The sequence below is a fragment of the Gymnoscopelus braueri genome (assembly GCF_963280865.1).
Source record: "Gymnoscopelus braueri genome assembly, chromosome: 21".
Taxonomy (NCBI): domain Eukaryota; kingdom Metazoa; phylum Chordata; class Actinopteri; order Myctophiformes; family Myctophidae; genus Gymnoscopelus; species Gymnoscopelus braueri.
Window position 1 is genome coordinate 36,828,436 of NC_137623.1, and position 13,560 is coordinate 36,841,995.

Genomic DNA, 13,560 nt, shown 5'->3' on the forward strand with positions numbered 1-13,560 from the left:
TCTATTTTTCTTTTTTGGACAGCGTTCACGTTTCAGAGGATATTTTTTTTTGTTTTGTTTGGTTTATTACTCGAGTGCCAATGGCTGTTAGCAGAGCTCGATGCCAACGTGAACATAGCGCTAATCTGTCCGTTTGAACTGAAGCCCTCCAGCTCCACATGCCCCCCCCCCCACCCACACACACATACACAGTCACGTATACCCCCAACAAGGAAGCCTGCCTGCACAAACAAACGAGCCCTCGCCACAGGAAGTGGAGCCATGCTGGGCTTTCAGAGAGAGAGAGAAAGAGAGAAACCAAACAAAACCAATAGAGGGGAGGCAAGAGAAAATAATAAAACATTATCAACCGGCGCTTTATTCCTCTCCATTTCCACCCACCACACACACACCTAAGGCAAAGGAAATATGGACATGTGTGCTCAGCTATTTCTTTCTCTCTCTTCCTGTTCTGTGTGTGTGTGTGTGTGTGTGTGTGTGTGTGTGTGTGTGTGTGTGTGTGTGTGTGTGTGTGTGTGTGTGTGTGTGTGTGTGTGTGTGTGTGTGTGTGTGTGTGTGTGTGTGAGAGTGACCTTCGGGGCCACTCCCCCATCATCTCGTCACTCTTCCCCTGACCTCTGTCTCTTACTCGTCCCTTTCATATTTACGACCTCTTTCAGGTGCTTAGGTTGAGGCTGCTGGCTGGAAGTGTACAGGCCACCATTTAACCACCAACCAAGTCCTATATATACCGTAGTAAATAAAGACATCATTCCTAACTTTGTGTATAGTTGTACTTTTTGCACACGCGCACACGCACCCGCACACGCACACGCACACGCACACGCACACACACACACACACACACACACACACACACACACACACACACACTCTATTAACAAAGAGTCTTGTACAGATTTCTTTGCACTACATACTTATTGACAATGTGGTGTTTTTCTTTTTTTTTAAGTAGGCCTAGCTGACAATGTGCAAAACACCTAGGGTTTATTTACAGGTAGTAGTTTACACTAGAGAGGGAGATTACAGAAAGAAAGAAAGAAAGAAAGAAAGAAAGAAAGAAAGAAAGAAAGAAAGAAAATGCACTGCCAATTTTCTCTTTTCCCATGCAGCATAATTCCATAGCAGTGCATCATCATAAATTCACAAGTTGAGTCTGGAGAACAGAATGCATTCTTCATGGCAGTGTTTATTGAGAGAAAATATTCTCTATGAGTGCTGCACCAAATTACTGTTCCTCAACCCCCCCCCCCCCCCCACAGCCTTTTTTATTTAACTTTAGCAAAAACATAAATAAAACAGCACTATTCATTTTGACAAATTAATGCCTGTCGGTTCACGCCTCCCTCGCAATCAATCACACCTGGTGGAGTTCAGGTCGGGCCCCGGGTCACACACCTGTACACCAGCGGTACTGTCAGCGCAATTACATTACGTTTCCATGAACATGCTGCAGGGCCCCGGCAGATGGCCGGGATCCCATGTCGGGTCATTCGATTAATTTTCAATCACCAGTCATTTCCAATCCCCCCGTCACTATGCCGCGGCGGTCCATTACGGCTCGGAATCTAACCCATTAACCCAGGGACGATTCTACAAAATGCCTTCTGAATCAGTAGTTCTCACACTTTCAAGATTTTTCAGACAACATCCAAACAACAAATCTAAAATGACACACAAATGCTTTCCCGGTTTTAATGGGCTAATTGTGCAGTACCGACACAGGAAGAGCATTAGGGAGTTGCTCATGCTCGATGGTTTTTCACGAGCCTCTCTGGGCCCATACGAGTCGTTTGGCTACGGCAACGGTGTCTGACGGGGTGGGGCTGATTGGCCCTTTATGATCTCTGTGCATAATATGAGGTCGGCCCGTGTGACAAGAATAGTCCCCGTACTTTTGTCTAACCTGCGTTTATCCCCACGGAAAATCGCAGAGCAGGCACATTATGTAATGTGTCATACTCTCACCTCACACAGACACACACACACAGACGCACACACACACAGACACACACACACACACACACACACACACACACTGAAATAAAGTGCCGGACACATCCTGTTACAAGGTAATTCTGCACAGTCAAAATCAACCACGTGAACCCTATAGCATCGCTATTTCGTGATTTTTGTAACCCATTTTTTCACCCAGTGCCAATTGCCTAAGCTGTAATCCTGGGCGCTACTCTCCCTCTGCCAGCCTGGGGAGAGCCACAAACTGAGCATGCTTCCTTCAATGCACGAGGAGTGAGCAGGCCGCTTCTTATCACCTGACAGGGGGGGAGTTTCTCCGGTAGGACGTAACGCGTGGAAGGAACACGTTATTCCAACCAGTTCCTTTCCCCTCCCATCTTTCTGGGCGAGTCATAAAAGGAAATAGGCAAACATTCAATGAAAATAACTGATCTACAAGCTCAGAACGTGTCGCCAACGCAACACGTTCACGAAGAGATTTGATGTAAGGGGAGGAAAAAGGAGGGAGCCAAGTACTGACCACTGGGGAACCCCAGTCAATGAAGTATAGGGTTTAAGTGCTGGGCAGCAGCATCAACTCATATCAAACAAGTGGCTCCTACAGCTTTACATACAGTGGTGGAAAAAGTGATATTTTTTTTTTATGTAAGAGTAGCAATATCACAATATAAAATTACTAATGTATTAGACTCAAAATCTACCAAAGTAAAAGTACTAAAAGTTTTCAAAATCTTAAAGGACGACTTCACCACTTTTCAACATATCGTCATATAATAGGTCCTCACTAATGCTCATGATAAAATGGTACAATTTTTTTCTAATCAGTCTGTGTCTCAGAGGAGGGCTGTAGACAGTTCAGAAACCCGTCTACCAGTGACATCATCGATGGGGAATCCAAGCTAATAGAAACTGCAGGCTTTGTATTGCTGGAAAGTTGCAATGCAATAATAGATCCCATTGTTCTCGCCTTAATAAAAATCTGAATTTTTTAAAATCTTTTTGGAAAAAAATATCCTGCCTAACGATGATGTCACTGGTAGACGGGTTTCTGGACTGTCCACAGCCCTCCTATGAGACACAGACCAAGTAGGACAAAATTTATCATTTTATCATGAGCATTAGTTAGGACCTATTATATGAAGATATGTTGAAAAGTGGTGAAGTCGTCCTTTAAGAAAATAGCCAAACTATTAGATTAGATATTAGACTATTTTCGATTAGTCAAATTATAAAATAGGGTTTAAATGGTTAATGCTGGTTTTGCATTTATAATTAAATCTGAGAAGTAACTAGTAACTAAAGCTGTCAAATAATTGTAAGAGTACAATATTTGCCTCAGAGATACTCAAATGTAAGTAAAAGTACCTCAACATTGTACTCAAGTACAGTACTTGAGTAAATGTACTTAGTTACTTTCCACCACTGTGCAGGACAACACCTGCAGCCATCCATGTCCCAGTGTGCACGTGTGCAATTGTGTGGAAAGAAAGGACACATTTATGAAATCTGTATCTGTTACATACCCAGATCCTATTGTCATAAACACCCCCGCTCATTGGAGTATCAGCGTGTGCGTGTGTGCGTGTGTGCGTGTGTGTGTGTGTGTGTGTGCGCTTGTATTACTATACTTGTGAGGAGGGCCAAATATTCCCATAAATATAGTAGAAAAATACATTGTTAGGACCAATTACCTGGTCCTCAGAAATTGTTTTTCTATGTAAAAAAGAAAATAGATTTAAGAGTTAGGTTTACAATTGGGGAAATATTCAGGTTGGGTTTATAGGGTTGGGGTTAGGCTTAGGGGTTACATTCTTCCCTATTTTATACTTAGTCGTAAGGCGAAGCTCACCAGCTCACAAGCTTGTAGATCTGCAATTTTTTGGGGGATAATTTTCAGCTATTTTCAGCTATTTTAAAAGCCGTCCCAAAATGTTGATGTCCTGACAAATATAGTAATACAAACGTGTGCGTGTGAGAGTGTGTGTGTGTGTGTGCGCGCGTGCGTGCGCTCGCATGTGTGTGTGTGTGTGTGTGTGTGTGTGCATGCGTGCATTTGCCTGTGAGTGTCTTTCTATTGTTTCTGTCAGTGTCTGACCTTCAGCGCGTCTCGTCTGTTTGCCTGAGCCCTACTACCTGGGCTATGCCGGAGGAGTGGGGCGGGCCGAAGCTTATCTACTGAATTTCCACGGCAGGCAAAGTTGGTAATTACTTTCCCTGGCAGCCATCATTTTATAGCAATCCATCATCGTCTGGGGCCCCGTCGGCCACACAGGGGGGCCCACTCTCATTGACAGGCTACCTGGTTAGCGCGGGAAAGCTTTGGCTATCCGTATATAGCCATGGAAGAAGTATTCCGATTTTTTACTTGAGTAAAATCAGCCGTACGACAATATCAAAATACTCTGTTAGAAGAACAAATCCTAAACCTAGGCTATTGGCATCAGAATATACTTAAAGTACCAAAAGTAAAAGTAGTCCTTTTCAAAATCTGTAATTTTTTTCTCCCTCGTAAATATTGCATCTACAAGCTCACACCGAATAGGGCGGTTATTGTTTGTTATGTAATAATAATCTATAAAGTAGCTTGTAACTAAATTATTGTGGAGTAGAAAGTACAATATTTGCCTCTGAGATGTTAGCGGTGTAGTATTAACAAAAATGGAAATACGTAGCTTAAAAGTACCTCATAATTGTACCTAAGTACGGTACTTGAGTAAATGTACTCAGTTACTTTCCTCCACTGACACACACACACACACACACACACATGCTCGCACAGCCATTGCCACCAACAGCACGTGGAAACGTGATTGAATTCCTCAGGAGCAAAATTCCGGTTTGCCCCCGCCAGAGTGGCTATAGCTGGCTCTATCTAAATGTCTCATGGGGGTTGGGAGTGGCCGTGTGGGGGTGCGGGTGGCGGCTGGTTATTAGGGCGGGCCTGGACGAGGGTAAACAGATCTGTATTGAAGGTGGCAAATGTTAAAGTGCTCTGAGTCGGGAGAAGCAAAGTTAAAAGATTTGTCGGTGTTGGAATGAGCTGTGAGGAGAAAGGGAATATATATATATATATATATATATATATATATATATATATATATATAAAGGAAGGAAAACAAATTCTGGAGACGGAAGAAACAAATATTTGGAAAAAAGATTACCGTCGCAGCTGCACCGAGCAGAGATGTGGAGAAAGGCAGAGTAAACAAGCTCTGTCTCTGGGGATGGGGGGTGGTTATGAAACAACAGCAAGAGATAGAGCAACAACAGACGGTGGCTGGGAGATGATGGGGGAGTGCGGGGCAGGGGAGACAGTGAGAGAGCGACCGTACGTATACGGGCGGAGAACGAGAGAGGACAGAGATCGCGAGCAGGAGTGAGGTAGAGTGGAAATGCAAATAAGCAGCTGAAATTAAATAAGCGCAGATGAGCGAGTGTATACTGTACGAGTGAGGGACAATTAGAACCTGAGAATTAGAGTGCTTGCAACGGGCGTATGCCGTGTGAAGCGTGAGTTTGCTTTCAGGTGTTTCGGCAGTATTGAGGCTAGTATGTAATGAGGGGCACATAAGGACCGCATCTCTCCCTGCTCAGGAAAATATGGCCATCTTCATGTAGCACTAATTAGAACGCGCACACACACACACACACACACACACACACACACACACACACACACACACACACACACACACACACACACACACACACACACACACACACACACACAGACACAGACACAGTGGAAACCTTCCGTTACTAACTAGGCCTACAGCTTGAGAGCATTCTCATTTGGGTCATCGTGCCCTCTGTATTTAGCAGAGCGCTAGTCCCCTTTGAAATTAATTCACATTATGCTATTCCTATGGTCTAGGACAATCCAGGCAATATTTATAAACGCAAACGCTCTCTTTAAGTACTTTCAACCTAGCCGTTCCTATTTTGGGGATGTCATTATGAGCTCGGACATTTTCAAAAATCTATAAATCTGCAAGTGAGCTTGTATTGGCTATTTTCACTATTTCTGCAAAACACTGCTGTGCAACAAAATATATATAAATTAGACTTAAGTGGTTAACCCATTAAGACCGGAGACCGATTCTACAAAATGTCAGTTTTTTTGGAAAAACCTATAATATGTTGCTGTCAGTGGTTCTCAAACTTTTTCATGTCAAGGACCCCCAAAATTATATGTATTTGGCCGCGGAACCCCATCTCAAAATATTTTGTTCCAGGGACCCCCCAGAAGCAAAGATTTGAGTTACAAATGTTTACTTAAAAAATATATATACATTCAAAGATTTGCACAAAGTTTTACGATTTTTCAAAAAATAGCAGTTATAAGCTCGTAGCACGGCACTATACGCTTGTATATCTGCTATTTTTTAATAGCCAAAGTATAGAATAATGCTTTTTTAGCTCAAATCAAAAAATGACACAGATGCGTTCCAGGTCTTAAGTGGTTAAGCCACACACCTGAACACTTTACTTGTGCCCTTTCTCCACTGTATTCTGGGTGTAACATCATCGTGTCTGTTCCATATGCCCCTGACTGCACTGAGTTTAGCAGGGTTTCAGCACAGATTAGGAGGACGTGTCTGTTACAAGTTAGAGGATTTGTAAAAACTATTTGTGAATGAGTGCTACGCATGTAATGTGTAGTCTGCAAACCAGGATTAACGCCTCTTCTAAGCATCTGTTAGCAACTTTTATCTTCTGTTTAGCATCTGTCAGTAGCTGCTCCATAAAGAAAATGTTTGGGATTTTCTTAAACCAAAAGTGATTTTATACTGTCACAGCGATATTTGATCTGTGCAATGTACAAACAAAATGTATCCCAATGTATTGCCAGACAATTTCCTTGTTTTCTGTCATAATATGTTGCAGTCTAAATAAACGAGATCAACGTTATAAATGATGAGGTGAATGAATGATACACTAATCCCTGCGTTTCCCAGGGATCGTTCTATTTTCAAAACAAGCTGACGTCAAAGAGGCTGGACAGAGGGTTTGCATACAGAACCATTATAAATACAGATTTAAAAAAAAATGTTTTTTTTGCATTACTGTGAGTCACGCAAAGCTACTCTACTGCAGTCTCAGAATGAAAGAATATAATGGCCGAAAATTTGCAAAATTGTTCCTTTTCATTAACACAACATTAACGTTTACTGTCTCCTCTGACTCATTCTCTATTGAGCAGGCTTTAAACCTAACATTTGTAGGGTTTCCATATATTTTTTAAGCTGTAGTCAGTCTTTAAGTAACGTTTCAGTACATTTTATTGACATACTAGGAAAAGGGTTTTGTTGTGTAAAAAAGTGCATGTGCATTATGGATGTGAAAATGCATATTTGCTTCCCTATAATGTATGAAGTGATTGTGCACTTCTGAATTGTATATGTGAACAGTTGGTACATACAAATGCATAGTACATAGCCTACTCTACATATATCTATATATAATTGTGGCCCAGAGTGCACAAGACTGTGGCATCTGGCTAATGTATGGTAATTAGAAAACCACAAGAAAGGTGCAATATGCAAAAGTTATTGTATATTATTTATACTTATTGTGACTGTCAACTCCAGATGCTGTTATTTTGTCGCCTGCACTGGTCTGGGAACACAGCTTTTAAGTTTGTTTGTGTGCTGTGCATGCAAAGGGTCATTCCACCAAACCCTAAAGGGAAAAATGGTCACGCTATTCAGCATAATAATCGTGCAGGCATCCGCAAAAACAACGTGCCACCTTCCACTGAGTTGCCACGCACACTAATGAGTTAATAATCTTGACTTTGTCCTCTCCCATGGTGTCAGCAGAAGGACACTTGTTCAGTGTTGTGTTAAATACAGCTCAGTGGGATGACGAAAATGAAAAATTAGTATGGCCTACAGCCTCAGTGAGGGACTCTCCTGGGAATACAATGGCTTCAAATCACAGAGTTGCTTACCACTTAAACCCTATATACTTAGTTCACCGGGGTTCCCCAGGGCTATATACTAGGTCCGCAAGTATTTCCTATATGCAGCAAATCTCCTCGCCGAAAATAGCCGATCTACAAGCTCACAACGCGTTGCAGGCTTGTAGAATAGCCGATTATTTTCAGTGAATGTTTGGCCCATTATAGGGACGCTAGGGATCATGTGGTCAATATACTTTATATTGACCCCCCAACAAGTTCTAACCATCATAAATTATTATTACAAACAATCTAATATGGTTCTCTATAGTACAGAGTGTAGTGGAGAAAAAAAACAACTGTTGAGAGATCAGTTAGGAACAAATTGTCGCTGTCGGGTGACATACCTTGTATGTCCAAAACAGTTCCCTTTTCATGAAATGGAAAAAAGAATGCATGTTCCAGTCGCTCCAATGTATTATTTAGTAACAAGCTGTTGTTAATACTTTTCATTGGTTCAATATTTATATTAAATAAACACTGTCAGATGTACAGTAACCACTTTCACAAAAAAAAATCTAAAATTGCAATGTAAAAACAAAAAATTGTGTGACAACGTAGTGTGATGAAGTAGGGCATTCATTTGTGAAAACAACTAATTGAAAATATAGCTGCAAGCAGCAATATGGGGGCCAAGCAATGCAATATGCACAATAAACCATAGAAACAAAATAGACCGAATTTGATCAAAAGTTTTTTAAAGTATTATTATTATTAGAGTGTTTGTTCAGTGACAGGGGTCTCCCCGTCCCTGCAGCTCTGTAGTACACATAAAATGCATTTTCAGGGCAGGAGAGCAATTTCATGATACAGGATACACCCTCAACTTGCTGACGGTACTCTATGGTGGCCGGTACTCTCTAGCCTGGTAAACCCTCCCTCCGGAAATCTCATTTCCATTTGATTCCAGGAGTGAGTCTGGCATGATCGCCCATTCTGCAATAGTGGCTGTGGGCTGGAGTTGGGCGGGAGTAATACCGTTGACTGACAATCCCTTCAGCCAATGATCGTTGTTCCCCTTCAGCCAATTGCAGTGCATTTTTACCACCTCCGCGACTAATGTGACACAACGGGACTTTTGAGATGGCCATGCCCAAAATAGGTTGCCTTATTCGGATACATGCGTGTCACTGCCCGCCCCTGCCGGTTCTCTGAATTTTTATTTTTAAATAGGCTCTGTCATGATTAATTGACCATACTGTATATATGAAGTTAAACAACTAAATTCTATCCAAACGATATCTTATAAGTAAATTCTGTGCCTCAAAAAATAAGTTTGAGAGCGTTTTAAAACCGAAAATAAAAAGTAGAAACTGCCCACAGAAACAATGGCTGCCGTTCGTGTTTGGTCGGCTGCACTCAGACTCGGGTCCATTCGGGCTCACTCGAACTCGCCACCTGATTGGCCAGCTTTTGCTGTCAATCACAGAACGATGAGCGACGACGCTGATAGGCTCGGTTTTTTGGTAATGCGCTAGAAACGCCCATACAAGCCTTCATGCCAGACTCACTCCTGGAATCAAATGGAAATGAGATTTCCGGAGGGAGGGTTTACCAAGCTAGGTACTCTCTGGTGGCAAGCTAGAAGACTTATCTATTGGGCCGGTTGCAATTTGCGACAGGTGTTCTTTTAGGGTAGTTTTGAATGAGGATAGGGAATGGTTTGATGGTTGGTGGTAATGCATTCATCCCCATGTTTGTGTTGAGTGGGCAATTTGACCTGCCGCGGTACACGGAAGTCTAACATTTTTGATGTATGCCCATAAATTGATTTCCGTGTTAGGCATGCCCAAATGCCTCGCCTCACAGGGCGCTCATGCATAAGTGCATGGACACTGATTTTCTTCCGCTCCATGTTAATGAATGCAGCCGTTCTCACTGGTCGCACACAGAGGCTCCCCTCACACATGTGAAAAGCGAAAAGGTTTTTCCCGCACGCATTCCCATTGAAATGCAAACCCAAAACTGAGCTTGAGAGAAAGAAGTACATTTAATTAACAAATGAGCATTGAAAACAACTTGCTGAGGGCTGAGGGAATTATGGGAATTGTAGTCTATGTAGATAGGGGCAGAATATCTTTATGAAGCCACGCCATCTACAATATTCATTGGCTTGTGGAAGGCTTAATTTTTTCACATGAAAACTTCTCTTCATCAGGGATTCTAGATAATGGTCCATAGATTGTGTGTAGAACGTTTCACACTCTCACACAGATTGCAAAAAATTACAGGAGAAGTTCAAATGTAACCTTTTTCACACAATTCATAATGGCGGAAGATCTAAAGGTCAAAGTGGCAAAGGTGTTCCTTATGAGGTGACGCATATATGTAATGCAGTGTCATGGCTGTTGGTCAAATGGTTCATGAGCTACGCTAAACGTTAAAAGTTAGCATTTTTCAATTGAGTGCTAAAGCGCCACCCTTGGGTTGTGAGTTTCGTTTTTTGGGCCATTTGGCATAGCCCTCTACCAAGTTTAGTAAAAAACGACTGCACGATTAAGCCAGAACTGCAAAAGACGGCAGAAGAATAATAAAACTAAAAAATACAAAAGGGTGCCTGTATATGGTTCCTTAATAAGGAGATACGAGGTTTCTGCCCGACTGCAAAGAAATGAAGATAGGCTGCATTATGGGTCAAGTGCACTGCACTATGGACGTGAGCTCTGGCAGAGATAGTAACCCGGCCGTACATACAGTATATGATGCTATGTGGTATTTGATGAAAATCAATCTAAATCCATTTAGCCAATAATGACATGAAACAGCCCCAAGACCATGCAACTACAATGGTGATGTTAATTTTATTCATTGATCTTTTGTTTAACTTGAATAGAAGCTCTAGTACGTGATCTGACGCATGCATGCTCAGGATATTTCATCACTCGTCTATTATTATTTCATTAGGGTGTAAGTGTCGGCAATTCTATATTGATACGAAGCCTTATATAAATGCATATTCAGAAGAATGGGTGCATATATTAAGGAGATTATACCAAACACTTCATTCAGTTTCAAGCAGAACTAATTGCGCCCAGACTGCACAAAGATTTGTTAGCGACAACACATTACTGAAACAATCTCACTGTCATGTGTCATTCCTCTGGATATTATTTGCTTCCAGTGGTGTAAAGTAGCTAAGTACATTTATTTAAGTACTGTACTTTTACAGTACAATTTTAGGTACTGTACTTTTACTTAACTGGAGTATTTCCATTTTTCTGGAGTACTTTTACTCCACTACAATTATTTGACAGCTTTAGTTACTAGTTACTTTGTAGATTTTGATTATTATTGCAAAACATACAGAAACCACTTCAGCCCTATACTGTACATTTCGGCCATTTGAAAAAAGCCGATAGACCTGCTATTTTCAAAAGATTTGTATACATTTTGAACACTTGTGAAATAGGACATTCTGCATAATAAGTACTTTTACTTTCGGTACTTTAAGTACATTTTGATTCCAATACTTTTGTACTTTTACTCAAGTCAATTTTGAATTCTGGACTTTTACTTGTAACAGAGTATTTCTACATCACAGTATTGGTACTTTTACTTAAGTACAACATGTGAGTACTTGTTCCACCACTGTTAGCTTTTAAGTGCCACTCTCATGCTGTTTTTTTCCAAAAGGAAGAAGAAAAAGAAAGAAAATTGCCTCACCAAACACACAAGGTTTCCCATGGGGTGGCAGACTTCCCCATGTGGTGATCAGTCAGGCAAAGGCCTGCAGGTCAGGGATTAGGCTAGTAATCATTATGATGAGGATCCATAAAGTCTGAGCCTTGCTTCAGTCAAAGCTCTGTACTGGATGGATCAAATAAACAAACCGTTTTCAAAATATTGTAGCGGATACAGTAGGCTACCTTACACGTTCATAGCGACAGCTTCAGATAACTAAAAATCACCATACTTAATCATATTCTGTACCTGTACAACATTAAAGGTAGGGTAAGTGATATTTCTTTGGTTAAAACAAAAAAAAAATGTTAAAAGGTTAAAGCACTATTCTGATAGTAATCATTGCTATAGAGTGTTTGTTCAGTAACAGGTGTCTCCCCGTCTCTCCACCTCTTTAATAAACAGAAAATACATTTTTAGGTGGGTGACAAAAATTCAGCCAATCAGGAGAGAGTATCCATTTATTAACTTCATTTGTATAGTGCTCGTGAATGTCGAGCACTATACAAATGTACCTGACTGACTGACTGACTGACTGACTGACTGATGAAATTACACCATTGGTCGACCAGTGGGGTGCACGATTGATTCGATGACAGACATCCTCTCATACGTAATGGTGGATAGAGCTCCTGTAATGAGCATCAAATTAGAAGCCCTCCAGCGAGCCATACACAGCCCAGCCAAGACTATAGGTTTTGACCTAGTCTCGCTTTTTAAATGTCTCGTTTACTGTGGGAACAAAACTTCTCACGCAGAACAACTCCATAAAACAACGACCCCACTCATAAACCTCGCTCAGTGTTTAACTTCCTATTGCATTTGCTATTGATTTGCTGTTCGGGTATCACGGGGACAGCAATAAATGAAATTCAGGGTTATTGACTCTGAGTTTTAATTGGACTGCTTGAGGGACTTGTCATCGTGTAATGAGTGCTGTTTGTATCCAGAGAGGCAGACGGACCATAATGGAAATAAGTCAGACCTCTTTTTTTACAAGCCTAGATAAGGTTGAGATGAATTTAAGCATGTAATGTGTTTTTAAAAAAGAAAGAAAATAAATTGCGAAAGAAACACAGAGAGACAGTTACCCAGAAAAGAAGAACAAACTTTTTGAAATGAAAGTACAACATTAGTATCAAGGAATGGTCATGATTAAGTGGCAGCGATCATATAAAGAGAAATCCACCTATGTGTTCACCTATGTGTTTATACCCAGAAATGCTATGTGTTAAAAACAGGGACCCATCCTAACGTAAGTTTATCTTCATCTATGTGTTTTCAAAACAATGCAATTTGCGATCCAATCAGCGTGGCAGTGATAGGTCAGTGTCATTGTTGATTGATTGACGACGCTAACCAATCAACTATGACACTGACCTTGTTTCCAGAGACAAACATTGAGCAAGAGATTTAAAAAAATAGCAGAACTACAAGCTCACAGCGCGTCTCTTTGTGCCGCGCTGCGAGCTTGAACGAACGCTGTCATACAGCCACCAAATTTTCTATTCGGTGTGGCAGGAAAAAAGCAATCAACTTCTCACTTCACAAGTGCGAAGTATGATGTCATTATAGCCGCATAATGCCCGCTGACCATTTCAGCAACCCCACCCCAAATTGTGTTCCAGCGAGCGTGCAGGTGGTGCATTGTGACTGCCCACTTCCTCCACAGCCTCACTTATCTCCCAGACGGAAATCCGCAACGCCAACCGTATTAACAACCGACATGAGCCCACACAAGGCTACCGTTGAGCCTGCCAGCAGGTGAACACTCTCCCCAAACCCCCGGAGTACCATGACAACAACATCGGTCACACGGCATCTGAAGCCTAATATATGCTCCGTTGCATGACTTTGTCGCGCACCAAAAAATAGACAACCTACAAACTCACAAGGCGGTGCGTCTGCGACGCCATGTGAGCTTGTAGGTCGGCTATTTT

The 13,560-nt window shown here is 41.5% G+C and overlaps 1 protein-coding gene across 2 annotated transcripts in view; it reads right to left on the reverse strand.

Moving 5' to 3' along the window:
* ntng1a (netrin g1a) overlaps positions 1-13,560 on the reverse strand; it is a 135,383-nt gene that overhangs the window by 23,409 nt on the left and 98,414 nt on the right. The window lies entirely within an intron of this gene.